The sequence below is a fragment of the Octodon degus genome, unplaced genomic scaffold (genome assembly GCF_000260255.1).
Source record: "Octodon degus isolate 3935 unplaced genomic scaffold, OctDeg1.0 scaffold00071, whole genome shotgun sequence".
In the NCBI taxonomy this organism is placed as follows: Eukaryota; Metazoa; Chordata; class Mammalia; order Rodentia; family Octodontidae; genus Octodon; species Octodon degus.
In genome coordinates this window covers 7285305-7299798 of record NW_004524647.1, presented here as the reverse complement: position 1 = coordinate 7299798, position 14494 = coordinate 7285305, and the positions used below count along the sequence as shown (strand labels likewise).

At 38.3% G+C, this 14494-nt stretch overlaps 1 pseudogene; it reads left to right on the top strand.

Moving 5' to 3' along the window:
• Positions 1-13030: 13030 nt before the first annotated feature.
• Positions 13031-13637, top strand: LOC101560350 (annotated as a pseudogene).
• Positions 13638-14494: the final 857 nt, after the last annotated feature.

Here is a 14494-nt window from a genome sequence, read left to right as displayed (position 1 = left end):
ATCTATTGAATAATTAAGTCCAAACAACTTTATGAATACTCATGTCCTAACAATTAGTAATCATATGAAAAAATAATATTAATGAACTGAAATATTTTTCAGTCTCAAACACTCACACAACAAAGGTATTTTTTTTCAATTGTTCATGGCTCAGTTTTTAAAATCTTGGAATGAAGCTGATACTATCAATTTCACATTGCACGTTGATTCTCAAGCAATACTAGTATTTTAGCACAGAACTGTAAGAAACACAGCCTTCCAAATATAGGACATTAATAATAGAATATATCATAATCTAACACTGAAACTGAAATTCTTGGAGTCACTCTGTGTCTAACCAATGCCAACTACCACTGTTGGCCTTTAAAATTTAAAATACTGGTATGCTGTTTGTGAGCTTTCTATAGCCCAGAGGGTGCCTTGTTTCCTAAAACAAATTATCAGAGAGAGAGAAAACAGGAAACAGAAATGTCAACTCATTTAGAAAGAAAGTTTGGATTCACTGAGAACTGGGCTTCATTCCTTATCAAGTATTATGTCTGTTAAGTCTCCAAGAAACCCAATATGGAAGATATCATACCCATAATTTAGAAAATAAAAAGGTGAAGTTCAGAGTTTAGATCTGACCTTCTTCATGATTTAATGTCCATGGTTCAAACCCAGAATGTCTGGCTTCTTAGATCTCCCGAATAGGTAGTTTTTAAGGAAAGAAAAATTAAAATAAAAAGTTCTGAATAAACTACCCCTATAATGGCATTCCTTGTATAATAAATTGTATTTCTTTAAGTATTAATTATGTTTTCACTTGGGATCTGCCTTTCTCTGAATTTCTATTAAAAAGAATTAAATGAGGGGATGAAGAAAGTGGGTAGGAATGTTAGGAAAGAAAATAGCAGTGTCAACATCTACATTCTTTCATGATCAATCACTGAAATATATCTGGGAACATGTTTCTATTTTAAACAGCAACAAGACCAAAATAGATTATTTAAATACAGGAGACTGACTTCCTGAACTTATTTGTTCATTATTTGTGATAATCATGGAAACTCTGAGTAGACTCTGTCCTGGCATTGGAGTCTATTTTCCAAGTGAAACCTAGGAAACAAATTACCATGCAACTAGTCTAAAGCCATAGAACAGTAAATGTCTACCAGGAAAGCTGTGGTGTTAGGTATTGAGGGGAGGCTAGAGGAATACATGGGAGCGGCTTACCAAGGATATATCAGCCTCTCCTCAAATATTAAGAGGGTACTACAGAAAGGTTCATAGCAGCTATTCATAAAAGCCTAACTGGAAATGACACAAATCTCCACTAACTGGAAGATAGATTACTGTGTTATGTGTATAATTGAGTGAACAAAGAAATCTACAAAACAATAAAACCCAAATAACTATTGAAGACAAATTTCAAAAGCATAACATTGAATACAGGAATCCAGATACAAAAATTTATCAAGTAATTAAGTGATATGTACATTATATATGTTATACCAAATCAAAAGAGGAATGAAACAGTTAAAAAAACAAGTGATTTCTACAGTATTAATTCTCCCAATAATTATGGTTTTTGCATTATTAGTATTCTATTACTTTGATGTTTCATAATTTTAATTGTAGATATCTCTAATGTAGGTATCTCTAATGTAGATATCTCTAATTGTAGGTAGTTGTAGCTATCTCTAATGTCCTTGGTTATCTTTAGGGCTGGATTTTTAGGTTGTTGTTTGTTGTGTCGTGTTGTGTTTTTAAAGGTTATTAAGAATAGAATAGTTGGACTGGCCAGATAGCTCAGAGGATTAAAGCACCTGCTTAGGCAGAGAGCAGCAGGCCATGGTTTGATCCCCGGTGTGCCATGCCAGCCCTGACCCCAGGGTGCACTGAGAAGGAGATTGAGACTGGGCATGGTGGTGCACACTTGTAATCCCAGTGCTTGGGAGGCTGAAAACAGGAGGATCACTACAAGACCAATTTGTGTAATGAGACCCTGTAGACCATGCACTAAATACAAAAAAAAAAAAACAAAAACAAAACAATTATTTTCCTAACTTATTTCTTAGTAAATCCGTTATTACTACTGACTTTTGTGTGTTGATTTTGTATCTTGGTACTCTGCTGAGTTTGTTTAGCAGTTTCTAAGAGTCCTGGTGTGGAATCTCTATGGTTTCTAAATCAGAATCATATCACCTGCAAACAGATAATTTGACTTCTTCCTTTCCCATTTGTATTTTGTTTGATTGATTTTTTTTTTTTTTTTTTTTAGACAAGGTCTTGCCATATAGTTCAGGCTGGCTTTTCACTTCCTTTCTTATTTGTTTTTTCCTCTTGCCTGATTGCTCTGGCTAAAAGTTGAAGTACTACATCGAATAAAAGCAAAGAAATTTGACACCCTTATCTTGTTCCTGATTTTAGAGGAAATGCTGTCACTTTTTCCCAATTCACTATGGTGTGGGCTGAGTTTGTCATATGTCTTTTATTAATTTAGACAGTGATCTACAGATTAAATAGAATCCTCATAAAAATATCAATGACATTGTCACGGAACTAGAAAAAGCAATAATAAAATTCACACGGAAGCACAAAAAAACCTGCCAAAGCAGTGCTGAACAAAAGGAGCAATTTTGGAAGCATCATAATCCCTGACTTTAAAATATACTACAGACTGTAGTAAGGAAAATGGGTAAAGTATTAGAATTTTAAAAAAAACAATGGATTATTCCATTGCTTAGAATAATATAATAATATATATTATTCCATATATATTCCATTCTATGAAGTAGAGGTCCCAAAAAGTAAACCCACACAACTACAACCGTCCACCCAAAGCTCCCTATAATTGTTCTGACGGTGATGTACTCATCATCATTGTAATAAACTGAAGTCTATTCCAAATGTACACAGCATGTTTATCAGTTTACTTGTAATACAAATTTCCATTATTGTGGAGCTGTGACTAAGCCTAAAACTTGATATGTAATTCTGAGAAAACTGAGCACTGACTGCTCAAAACCATTATATTAGAAATGATAGTTAACCCAATTTTCCAAGTTGTTAAGAAAATTGTGATCACTTTTTATTAAAGTGACTAGAGTATTGCAATAAAATGTACATATCAATTAAAGCTACACAAAGCTCTAATATTGTTTTTTAAATTATCTGGAAAGGAGGGAGGGAGGGAAGAGGAAGTGGAAAAGAAAAGAGAGGGAGAGAGGGAGGGAAGAAAGAAGGAAGGAAAGGAAAGAAGGAAGGACGGTTGTTGGTGATCCTGAAAAGGGGAGATATTTACAGATATATTTAGGTGAAAAGTAGGTCACCAATCTGAAAAAGGTGTTCTTATAATATAATTAATAAAGATACTCTAATGTATTTTTAAAAAGTCATGTACAAAACTGAGATATAGCTCAGTGGCACAGCACCTGCCTGGCAAGTGCAAGGTCCTGAGTTTGATTCCCAGTACCGAAAAGTCATGTAAATGTAGGCACAGTAGAACATACATATAATCTCAGTAGTGTGCAACAGACTGAGGCAAGTGGATTGTGAGTTCAAGGCCAGCCTAGGCTACATAGCAAGACACTTCTCAAAAAAATAAACCAAACAAATTAAAATAAAAAGGTGCTTCAGGGCCAGGGATATAGTTCAGCAGCATAAGCATCTGTCTGGCAAGCCCGAGGTCCCAAGTTTGATTCCTGGAACAAAAAACAGAACAAAACAAAAAAACCTCACTCATTTATATCTCAGTTCTTTCTCTTTTTTTTTTCCTCTGTACTTTAGGGAAGGATCTACAGGGTGTTCAGGGTCTCACTACTAGATCAGACTCCTAGTGATTCTCCTCTTTACAGCCTCCCAAGTCCTGGGATTACAGGCACGCACCACCATGCCCAGTCTCCACTGTGGTCTCAGTACACCCCAGGAGTGGGGCCAGCAGGAGTTCTTTTTCTTATACTTGAATAAATACCCTTTTGTTACTGATAAAGCAAGTTTTGTTTTTTTAATAGCAAAGTCTATGAAGATGTATATCAGTAAATTAACTTATGACAATAATTTCAACCAGATAGTAAACAAATGTAGTGCACATTTTTTTTTTTGCAAACACAGAATTCAAACCCCATGTATAACAGAAACCCAAAATATGACAGAATTCTAAAAGTATTAATATATATATCAAGCTTCCTGGCCCAAGAAAATTTTGTTGTAAATAACTTGTTTTCATATTTTCTCAGGATGGTAGAGAAGTAAATGTTGCTTTAAAAAAATCAACAGTTTGGGGATCGGGGAGATGGCTCAGTGGAATATGCACTTCCCTGGCAAGCACAGGGACCTGAGTTCAATCCCTGGTTCCGAAAAAAAAAAAAAAAAACAGTTTGATTATCTGTTCTCTTAAGTCAAATTTATGATGAACATACTAATTTGTTGTTGTTGGTACAGCATTTCCCTACGCAGTTCAGACTTGTAGTGATTCTCCTGTCTCAGCCTCTTCAGCACTGGGATTATAGGTGTGTGCCACCACACCTGGTTTCAGTGGCTGGCATGATACACCAGGGGTTCCAGGGCTGATACCTCATGCAGTACTGGCAACTGAACTCAAGGCCTTGTGCTTGCCAGACAAGCGCTTATGCTGCTGAGCTATCTCCCCATCCCAAACACAGTGGTTTTGAAAGCTTTCTTTATTAAGAGGAACTAATGTCAGAATTTTTTATTTTATTTATTTATTTATTTTTGTGGTACCAGGGATTGAACTGAGGACCTTGCACTTTCCAGGAAAGTGCTTATCGCACTGAGCTATCTCCCCAGCCCCTTCTGTTTGATTATTTGTGTGTTTGTTTTCGTGGTACTGGGGATTGAACTCAGCACCCTGCACTTGCCAGGCGGGTGCTTATTCTACTGAGCTATCTCCCTGGTGGTTTAGAATTTTTTAAATCAAGGATGAATTGTTACTTTTTTGTGTGGGGGGCAAAAAAAAAAAAGAAAGAAAGAAAGAAAGAAAGAAAGAAAGAAAGAAAGAAAGAAAGAAAGAAAGAAAATGCTATGACAAAGGATAAAACCTGTATTAAACTGACGAGTTACTTTATGTACATATATGTTCATTTTGTAGTGCTTGCGATCAAACCCAGGACTTCATGCATGCTAACCAAGCACTCCCAACTGAGCTGCATTCCTGGTCCTGAGTGTTTTGTTTGGTTTGTATCATTTTGTTTATCTTAACTGGGTGCTCTATCACTGAGCTACATACCTAGCTATTTTTTTTTTTTCTTCTTCTAGACAGTGCCTCACTAAATTTCCCAGGCTGGGATTAAACTTGCCATCCTCTATCTCTACCTCTGGAGTGTTTAGCATTACAGGTGCATATCACCACACTGGCACTTAATTCTTTATAGTCTAACCTGTAGATAAAAGTGCCTCACAAAGTTGACTTAATGTGCATTTTAAAAGCTAAGTTCTGGGCTGGAGAGATCGCTCAGTAGAATAAGTGCTTGCCTGGCAAGTGCAAAGGCCTGAGTTCAATCCCCGGTTCCACAAAAAAAAAAAAAAAAGGAAAAAAAAAAAAAAAAAAAAAAAAAAAAGAAGCTAAATTCTCAATAACAATTGAAAAATACAATTGTTATTGAAGCATACAACAGTGTGAAAATAAAGTTTCTGGGTGTTACGGCTTATATCTAGATGTCCCCCCCAGACCCTCATGCACACATAGCTGGGTTCTGGGGAAGTGACTGATTTACGGATGTAATACGGGATTAGTATACTGATTTGTTTAGCATATGTCTTAGTTATTTTTCTCATTACCAAGACAAAATGCTTGACACTCAGAGTTAAAGGAAGAAAGGTTTGCTTAGCTCACAGTTTGTAGAAGTTTTGTTCCACCATCGCTGGCTCCAAGGCAGGGTGACATCACAGACGAAAAACAGTTCATGGTGGGCAGAAGGTAGTAGCAAAACAGCAAGAGACAACTACTGCTCTTTCTATCCTGATATCTTATCCAGATTACTTAGGTGAGTAGCATTCATACCATTAATCTTAATCCCAGCATCGTACATTGTAGATCCAGCCACCTCTGAACAACCCTCACTTATGTGTGATTGCATGAGACTTTGGGGGATATCTAAACACAAACCATAATAGCCTGTCCTGAGGTGTGAATGATGGATTTACTGAGGAGAGGAAGACTTACCCTGGATGTGGGTAACACTAACTGATACAATTATAGCCTGCATGAAGTAAAAAGGAAAAGAAGGAAATTTTGCTGCTTCCTGCCTGCCATACCATTAACTGTTTTTCCTCTGGGTGTGGGTGTCATCGTCCAAAATGCTGGCATCCTGGAAGGGATAAATGGAAGAAGCAAGCTGCTGCTTACTACCTTCTGCCTGCCCTGATGTGCCATGGACTGTTTCTCCTCTGTCATGCTCCTCTGTCATGCTGCCCTGCCGTAGAGCCAGTCAACTGTTGGCTGAAGCCTTTACAAATTGTAAGCTAAACTAAATCTTTCCTCCTTTAACTTGTAGGTGTTTGGTATTTTTTTTTTTCCCAGCAATGAGAAAATAACTGAAACATTGGGTTAGGGAATTACACATGGAATGACTATGAGTTGTTTGAGTCTCTTGGTTCATTTACATCTGATGAGATTTAAATTATTGGCACTAAGATAAAAATCATTGGGTCCTGGAAAAAAGTTTCACTGGGCATGGTGACACATACCTGTAATCCCAGCACTTGGGAGGCAAAGACAGGAGGACTGCCACAAGTTTGAGGCCAGCCTGGGATACATAGTGAGTTCAAGACCAGCCTGAACTACATGGTGAGACCCTGTCACAAACAAACAAACAAACAAACAAACAAACAAACAGTGTCTTGCCAAGTATCCCAAGATAATAAGGGTGTTGTAAATGAAAAATAACCACAAAATAAATTTAAAGAACAAGAAAGCTGGAGTGCAAGCTACATGCTTCTATGATAGCTTTAGATTTTTGTCTGAAGAAATTTTAGATTTCTTTTCCTTTTGTGATGGTGTATAGGAACAACTCTCCTGGTTTACTCAGCCTGTCTCAGCTTTAGCACTTAGGATTCCATGTAAGGAGACTCCCTCAGACCTCAAAACAGAAAGAGTTGGTTACTCTAGGGGTATGGAATGTGAAGTAATGAGAAGCTGATAACCAAACTACTTTTCTTTCCTAACCATGATGGGGCATGTGGCCAAGTTCTGATCAATCACTGTATCCTGTATACCTGATCACAGTGATTGACTAAGAGATAGATTTGAGCAAAACTAGTCAATTACTGGCACATTTCTGCTAGAGATAATAGAGAAACACTTTTTTAAAAAAAACAATTTCCACATCTTGCTATGACCATCATCATGATCACTCTGTAAAAAGATCCTGTCCTAAAAATAGAGAGCCAAAGCTCTGATAATTTGCCCCCTGAAATAGTCACAAATGAAAGTAGTCACAAACCTAGACTTCCAACTTGCTTGCAACCATAAGACTCCTATATATGCTTCAACCTATCAACATGAAGACTTATTTATCTAAAATTTGACCTACAGGGCCAGCCAAAAAGCTCAGTGGGTTAAAGCACCTGCAAGCAGGCTCAGGGAGTAGGAGTTCGATCCCCAGGCCTGCCGTGCTGGCCCTGCCCGCGGGGCACACTGAGATGGCAATTGAGACTGGGCATGGTGGCGTGTGCCCGTGAACACAGCTCTTGGCAGGCTGTAAACAGGTGGATCACTACAAATCTGATGTAGTAGTGAGACCCTGAACACCCTGTAGACCCTTCCCTAAAAAATACTAAATAAATAAATAAATAAATAAATAAATAAATAAATAAATAAATAAAATACAATTTGACCAACATATAACCACCTGCCTAGAAATCTTAAGGTCCTGAGTTCAATCTCCATTTGTAAGGATCTGTTAGTTGCTTGGTGTGATCTGTTGTACCCAGTGAAAAAAGAACAGGAATGAGGAAAAGATAAGACAAGAAGACAAGAGCTGGGTCAGGTGGAGGCCTGTGTGCCTGGTTGGCAAGATGACCCCAGAACAACAGTATGGACATTTATTTATACCTTTGAAGAGTTAGTGTCACATAGCACAAGGTTACTTAGTGACTAAATAGCTGACATTCACCAGTTAGGATGCTTATCTCAGGAGTGAGGTAGTTTGACTGCTTTAGGCACTGAGGCCTAGTCTCATTTTCATACCTCTTTTTTTTTTTTTTTTTTTTTTTGGTGGAACCAGGGATTAAATTTAGGCCTTTGTGCTTGTCAGGCAAGCGCTTATTCTACTAAGCTATCTCCTTGGCCTCATTTTCATACATTTGACTAGTTTTTCAGCTTCTGTGACTCCCAACTTATTTTCCTTTTTGTTTTGTTGTGTGAGGGATGGATGTTCAGTTGAAGTTGGAGAAGCTGTGTTTGGAGAACACTTTAGAAGCCTTTTTTATTCTTGTTGTTCAAGAGTTTTTGGTATTTGAATTTAGCAATGCAACCCTATATGATCCAATAGTCTATAGTAGTAGTGAGTTATCAGTACAGCTGGCAATTGTCAAAGTTGTTAGTGACTTGAATCTTTTATAGTTTAGCATATTATTATGGCATTATTTTTTATATCTCTTGGTTACACTTTTTTTGCTGGATAGTTAAACCAAGTTAAAGCAAGACATGTATAAATATAAATTTTACTTTTGCTATCTGACAAGGTCAGTTAATCTCAGGATTTAATTTGGAACCATGTATCAGAAAAGTCAGGACTCAATTAAGTTATAGGATGTCACAGCAGAGGTTTTCTTATGTCCTGAGTCCTCACTGACCTTGAAGGGTTTGGGCCAGAACATTGGCTATCTTTATAACCATCTGGCACTCTAATTTTTGGTCTCTAAACTTTAGTTGCTAAACATCCAGAAGAGAAGCTTAATGGCATTACCCTGTAATGGAGACAGCAAGCTTAAAATTATTACCTATCTGAGTATCAAACACCTTAGACATAAAATGGAATTGTTGTTTTTTAACAACCATGGATATTTTAATATTTAAATCTCTATAGAATGTTAACAGACAGCAGTTATATATTTTTAAACAGAAATTTAGAAATCAAAACCGGGGCTGGGGAGATAGCTTGGCGATCTAAGTGCCTGCCTGGCAAGCACAAGGACCCAGGTTTGATCCCTGGTACTGCATGCCATGCCGGCCCCACGCCGAGCCGTCCGCCGAAACCAGATGTGGTGGCACACGCCTGTAATCTAGCGCTGGGAAGGCTGAGACAGGAGTTCACTACAAGTCTGAACTGTGTAATGAGACCCTATACCAAATAATTAAAGAAGAAAGAAAAGAAAGAAATCAAAACCATATACAACATTGTAGCCAGACAATCTTGATGACATTTTGTGACATACTTAAATTTTTGTTTTGACATAAGACTTTTAACCAATCATCTCTAACTAATGTATAAGAAATTTTTGCCTAATCAGTTGTCCTTCAATGGGATATACATCACCGGTTTTTTGTTTAAGGCAGTCTGAATGTCTTATCACAGTAAGCACTGTTACATTTTAGAAGGCCTGTACAGCTAGAATCATGAATACATTTAATACACTATGAGATTAACTATAATGAATTATCATACACATGTGAAAACCTTTGTTTTTTAATATAGCTTTATATCAAAAGCATCTTTTAAGAGAAAACCTTATTGTAATTTTTTTTTTTTTTTTTTCACGACCAAGGATTGAACTCAGGCCCTTGCACTTATCATGAATACATTTAATACACTATGAGATTAACTATAATGAATTATCATACACATGTGAAAACCTTTGTTTTTTAATATAGCTTTATATCAAAAGCATCTTTTAAGAGAAAACCTTATTGTAATTTTTTTTTTTTTTTTTTTTGGAACCAGGGATTGAACTCAGGCCCTTGCACTTACCAGGGAAGCACTTATTCCATGGAGCCATCTCCCCAGCCCCTGTAATTTTTTTTTTAAACTTTATCTTTTAACCAATGACCAAATTATTGAGGGTTTCTCCTAAGAAACTATTGATTTCCAAAACCCAGTACAAAAACATAAAAAATAAAAATAAAATTAGACCAACAGTAATGTGACACTGTGCTGATCCACCTCTTGGTCAGCATTTAGGATATCTCTACCTAACAGTTTTCATGTATAGCCCCTAGACTAATTTTAAAAGTCATATCCATGCATTTAAGTGTCTGGATTCTGGAAATATTACAATATAAGCAGCAAAAAGAAATTGGTTGGTATGAGCTGTCATGTCATAATTCTGTACTTATGTATAAAATTTAGCAGAGATGGGAATGGTGGTACACACCTGTAATCCCAGCACTTGGGAGGCCGAGTCAGGAGGATCATTGAAAGTTCAAGGCCAGCCTGAACTACCTAGTGAGGCTCTATCTCAAAAAGGAAAAACATCCTAGCAAATTCTCACAATGGAAATGGAGAATCTGTGATGTTTAGTCTTAGGTGTCATCCTAACTGAGCTACAGGATATCCACGAACTTGTTTAAACTTTGTAGATGTGTGTTTGAGAATATTTCCGAATAAGATCAGTGTGCAAGTTAGTGGACTTCTCAGGAAAGATTGCCCTCACCAAAGCGAGTAGGTCTTATCCTAAAGGCCAGACAGAAATCTGCTCTCTGCCTGCAGGTCTTTGAGCTAAGACATCCTTCTTTCTTGTGACTCATCCCATGGGCCTATGTGGTTTTCAGGCCTTTGTACTTTGGCTGGAATTTATGCCATCAGGTCTCAATGCTCAGGCCTTTCCCCAGATTCTAATGTCAGATCCCAAGCCCTCATGTGCTGGTGTCAGGATATGATGTCTTTAGCAGATGACTCATTGGTTTAAATGAAGTCACAAAGGTGAGAGATTCGTGTACTGATAAAAATTCTAGGCTACCCTAAATTTAGTTACAAGGGCAAGAAAATGGAGGAGACGGGAGTAAGGGAAGGTAATCAGTTAACAGCTGTGGCCTGAAACCAGTAAAAGATTATTTCACACTCCTAGATGAATGCTAAAACTTTGACTCAGGCCCCATGGGGCTGACCATTGCGTACCACTGCATCCAGTTTATGCTTCAGCTTTCCAGATTATTAACTCTAACTAACCCAGAAGCCACAAACACTTTTACTTACAGACTATTCTACTCCTAAACTTTCTTAACTTTGCATTACCCTCCCCTTTTATATATAGGCAATGTAGTTTCCGTATAAACAACTTGTGCATTCCTTCCTTCAATTTTTGTTATGAAAATGCTCTTGGCTGTTAGGCTCAGTGATATTTTTTTCCAGCTGCTATCTACCCTTGCTCCTGGTAGTTCAAGAATTTATCCCATGAACTAGTCTTTCTCTAGCTAATGTTTATAATGGCTCAGTCAACCTTCTTATTTCAGAGAATCCAAAATCTCAAGGGTTTTGAGTTAACAGCCCTTATAAGAAGAAATCACAGAGATTTTCCCCCATTGTGAGCTCAAAGCAAGAAAACCACTGTCTATTAAAAAAGACTCTCATGGGCTGGCCAGATAGCTCAGCAGATTAAAGTGACCAGGGTTTGATAATTGGCTTGCCGTGCAGGCCCAGTCTCCGGGGTGCACTGAGACAGTGATTGAGACGGCATGGTGGCACATGTCTGTAATCCCAGTGCTTGGGAGGCTGAAAATAGGAGAATCACTATGAGTCCAATCTGTGTAGTGAGACCCTGTAGACCCTGTACTAAATACATAAAACAAAAAGAAAGAAAGAAAAAAGACCTTCACTATAATCTGACCACATTAGCTCCGCAATCTTAGACTTTCCAGCCTCCATAACTCTGGTGTTAGGATATCATGTCTTTAGAAGATTATTAGGTTTAAATGAAGTCACAGAGGAGAGATTAAAAAGAAAAAAAATCTGGGATGTTCTAAATTTCGTTAGGACAAATGTCTGCTATTCCTTCTCTTGCTCTCACTCTCGCTCTCTCTCTCCCCCCTGAGATAGAAAGAGTCTTTTTATATAGTTAGCCTGAAACTCATTATATAGCCCTGACTGGCCTCAAACTCATAGTAATCCTGCCTCAGCCTCCCAGTGTGGGACTACAGGCATGTGCCACCACTCCTAGTTCAGGGTGTTTTCTTACAGTAGCCTATGCTAGGTAAGAAACTTGACTTCTCCTTGATCTATTCTGAAGATTTAAACCAGTGAAATTTCCAATTCTGATCCGCGGGTACTCCTTCACTCAAAAGTTTTCAGTACTCTCTTTTTAGCAGAAGACAGATTAAAAATGCCTGACCTTGCTCCACTGACTTCTCCAGCTTTTATATACCTCCCATCCTAAAACAGGCAAAAGTAATTGTTATATTTCTTGAAAATGTCAGGTTTTTGTTGCTTTATTTTGTTTTTTGAGACAGGGTCTTGATATATAGTTAAGGATGGCCTTGAACTTTTTGAGTAGCCCGAGTTGGCCTTGAGCTCACAACCATCCTCTTGTTTTGGCCTCCAGAGTGCTGGGATTACATGTGTGCACCGTCATACCTGGCTTCTCAAAGCTTTTCTTATTTCCCTACAATACATACAGGAAACCTCTGGTCTTAGGAATTGCTCTACCTCATTTTAAAAGTCTTCTGGTTTTGAATAATCCAATTTTCTTTAGTACTAAGGCCTTCAAAAAAACAACAAAAGATAGAGAACAATATGGTGATGTGTGCCCATAATTCCAGCTACTCAGAAAACTGAAGCAGGAGGATTTAAAACTCAAGGCCAGCCTGCACACAGAGTAGAAAAATTTAACATATCATGGAAAAGAAAATTTAGCCAGAAACTTTACCAGCAGGTTGGATTTGAGCAAATGAAAATGATAAAGAGGTTCTCAGACAGCTACAACTCAGAAGACCTATAACATTTTTCAGACTTTCTGTTTCATTATTAAGGTTATTAGTGAAACCTCACAGACAAGAACTTAGCCCCTACCATTAAAAATCAGTAATTGAAATGATATTATGATTTCTCGGGCATCTGCTGAAGATGGCAGAGGGTCAGGTCCTGTTGCTGGATGGCTGAGGCCATCTCCTGGGCTGCCTGGCGGCCATTGTGGCCAAGCAGATACTGCTAGGCCGAAAGGTGGTGGTTGTGTGCTGCGAGGGTATCAACATTTCTGGCAACTTCTAAAGAAACAAGTTGAAGTACTTGGCCTTCCTCCACAAGTGGATGAACACCAACCCATCCCGTGGCCCCTACCACTTCCGGACCCCCAGCCGTATCTTCTGGAGGACTGTGCAAGGGATGCTTCCCCACAAGACCAAGCGAGGACCGCCTTGGACCGCCCTGGACCTTGAGGCTGCCCTGGACCACCTCAAGGTGTTTGATGGGATCCCACCACCCTATGACAAGAAAAGGCGGGTGGTGGTTCCTGCTGCCCTCAAGGTTGCGAGCCTGAAGTCAATGAGGAAATTTGCCTACCTGGGCCGCCTGGCTCATGAGGTTGGCTGGAAGTACCAGGTGGTGACAGCCACTCGAGAGGAGAAGAGGAAGGAGAAGGCCAAGATCCATTACAGGAAGAAGAAGTAGATCATGAGGCTATGGAATCAGGCTGAGAAGAATGTGGAGAAGAAAATCAGCAAGTTCGCAGAGGTCCTCAAGACCCATGGACTTCTGGTCTGAGCCCAATAAAGACTGTTGCTTAAAAAAAAAAAAAAAAGAAAGAAAAAGAAAAAGAAAGAAAGAAGTGATATTATGTAGTAGAAGCCTGGACTGGGCTAGAGGGTCTTAATATAAGGATTTTTTGTCTTTTGTGTTTTTATGTGATTCACAGAGCATCTCCCATATTATGATTCTATATGATTTTGTAAAAGCACCTCATGAAGATACTTTGAAGCACTTTCAGCTTCCTAAGTATAATCAGTTAGTGGGTGGATCTAGAGAAGATTGGCCTGCAAGTGTATCTTCCATGCCTTGGGGGAAAAGGAAACCCAGGGCACCAGCCAAGATTTCTGTGTATTCCCTGTGGAGCTATGGTCTCATGGTTCTCTTGCTTTAGCTGCCTCCACTGAATGACTGCCATTCAAGAACTTGATCTTTACCCTGTTTCCAACCCATTCCTTAGTTTTTATACCAAAACCAGCTTCTATTTACCCAAGGATTTGAGTAGGTGGCAGCCTACAATGAATGTTTTGGGGGCTGGAGTCACATGAGTATCTTAAAATCAAAAATCAGATATTCTTGTTCTCCGAGGTCTTTTGGCTACATCCCATGTTTCTGTACTCCTCCCTCCTCTGTGCTCACCCTCTCAGAATAGAAAATAAAACATAAAAAAAAGCTCTTTCCATTTCTTTCTGTAGAGAAGCTTAGCCTTTGTAAGCTGTTACTTCCTAAACCAACTTTAAGCCATCATCTAGGGCTTAAAGATTTCCTTTTTTTAAAATATAAAATCCTTAATCATTGAAGACAGCAATACACAACATAAAAACTACTATTGAATGCCTTTCATCTTGTTTTTCCTTTTTCTGCTTTTTAAAAGG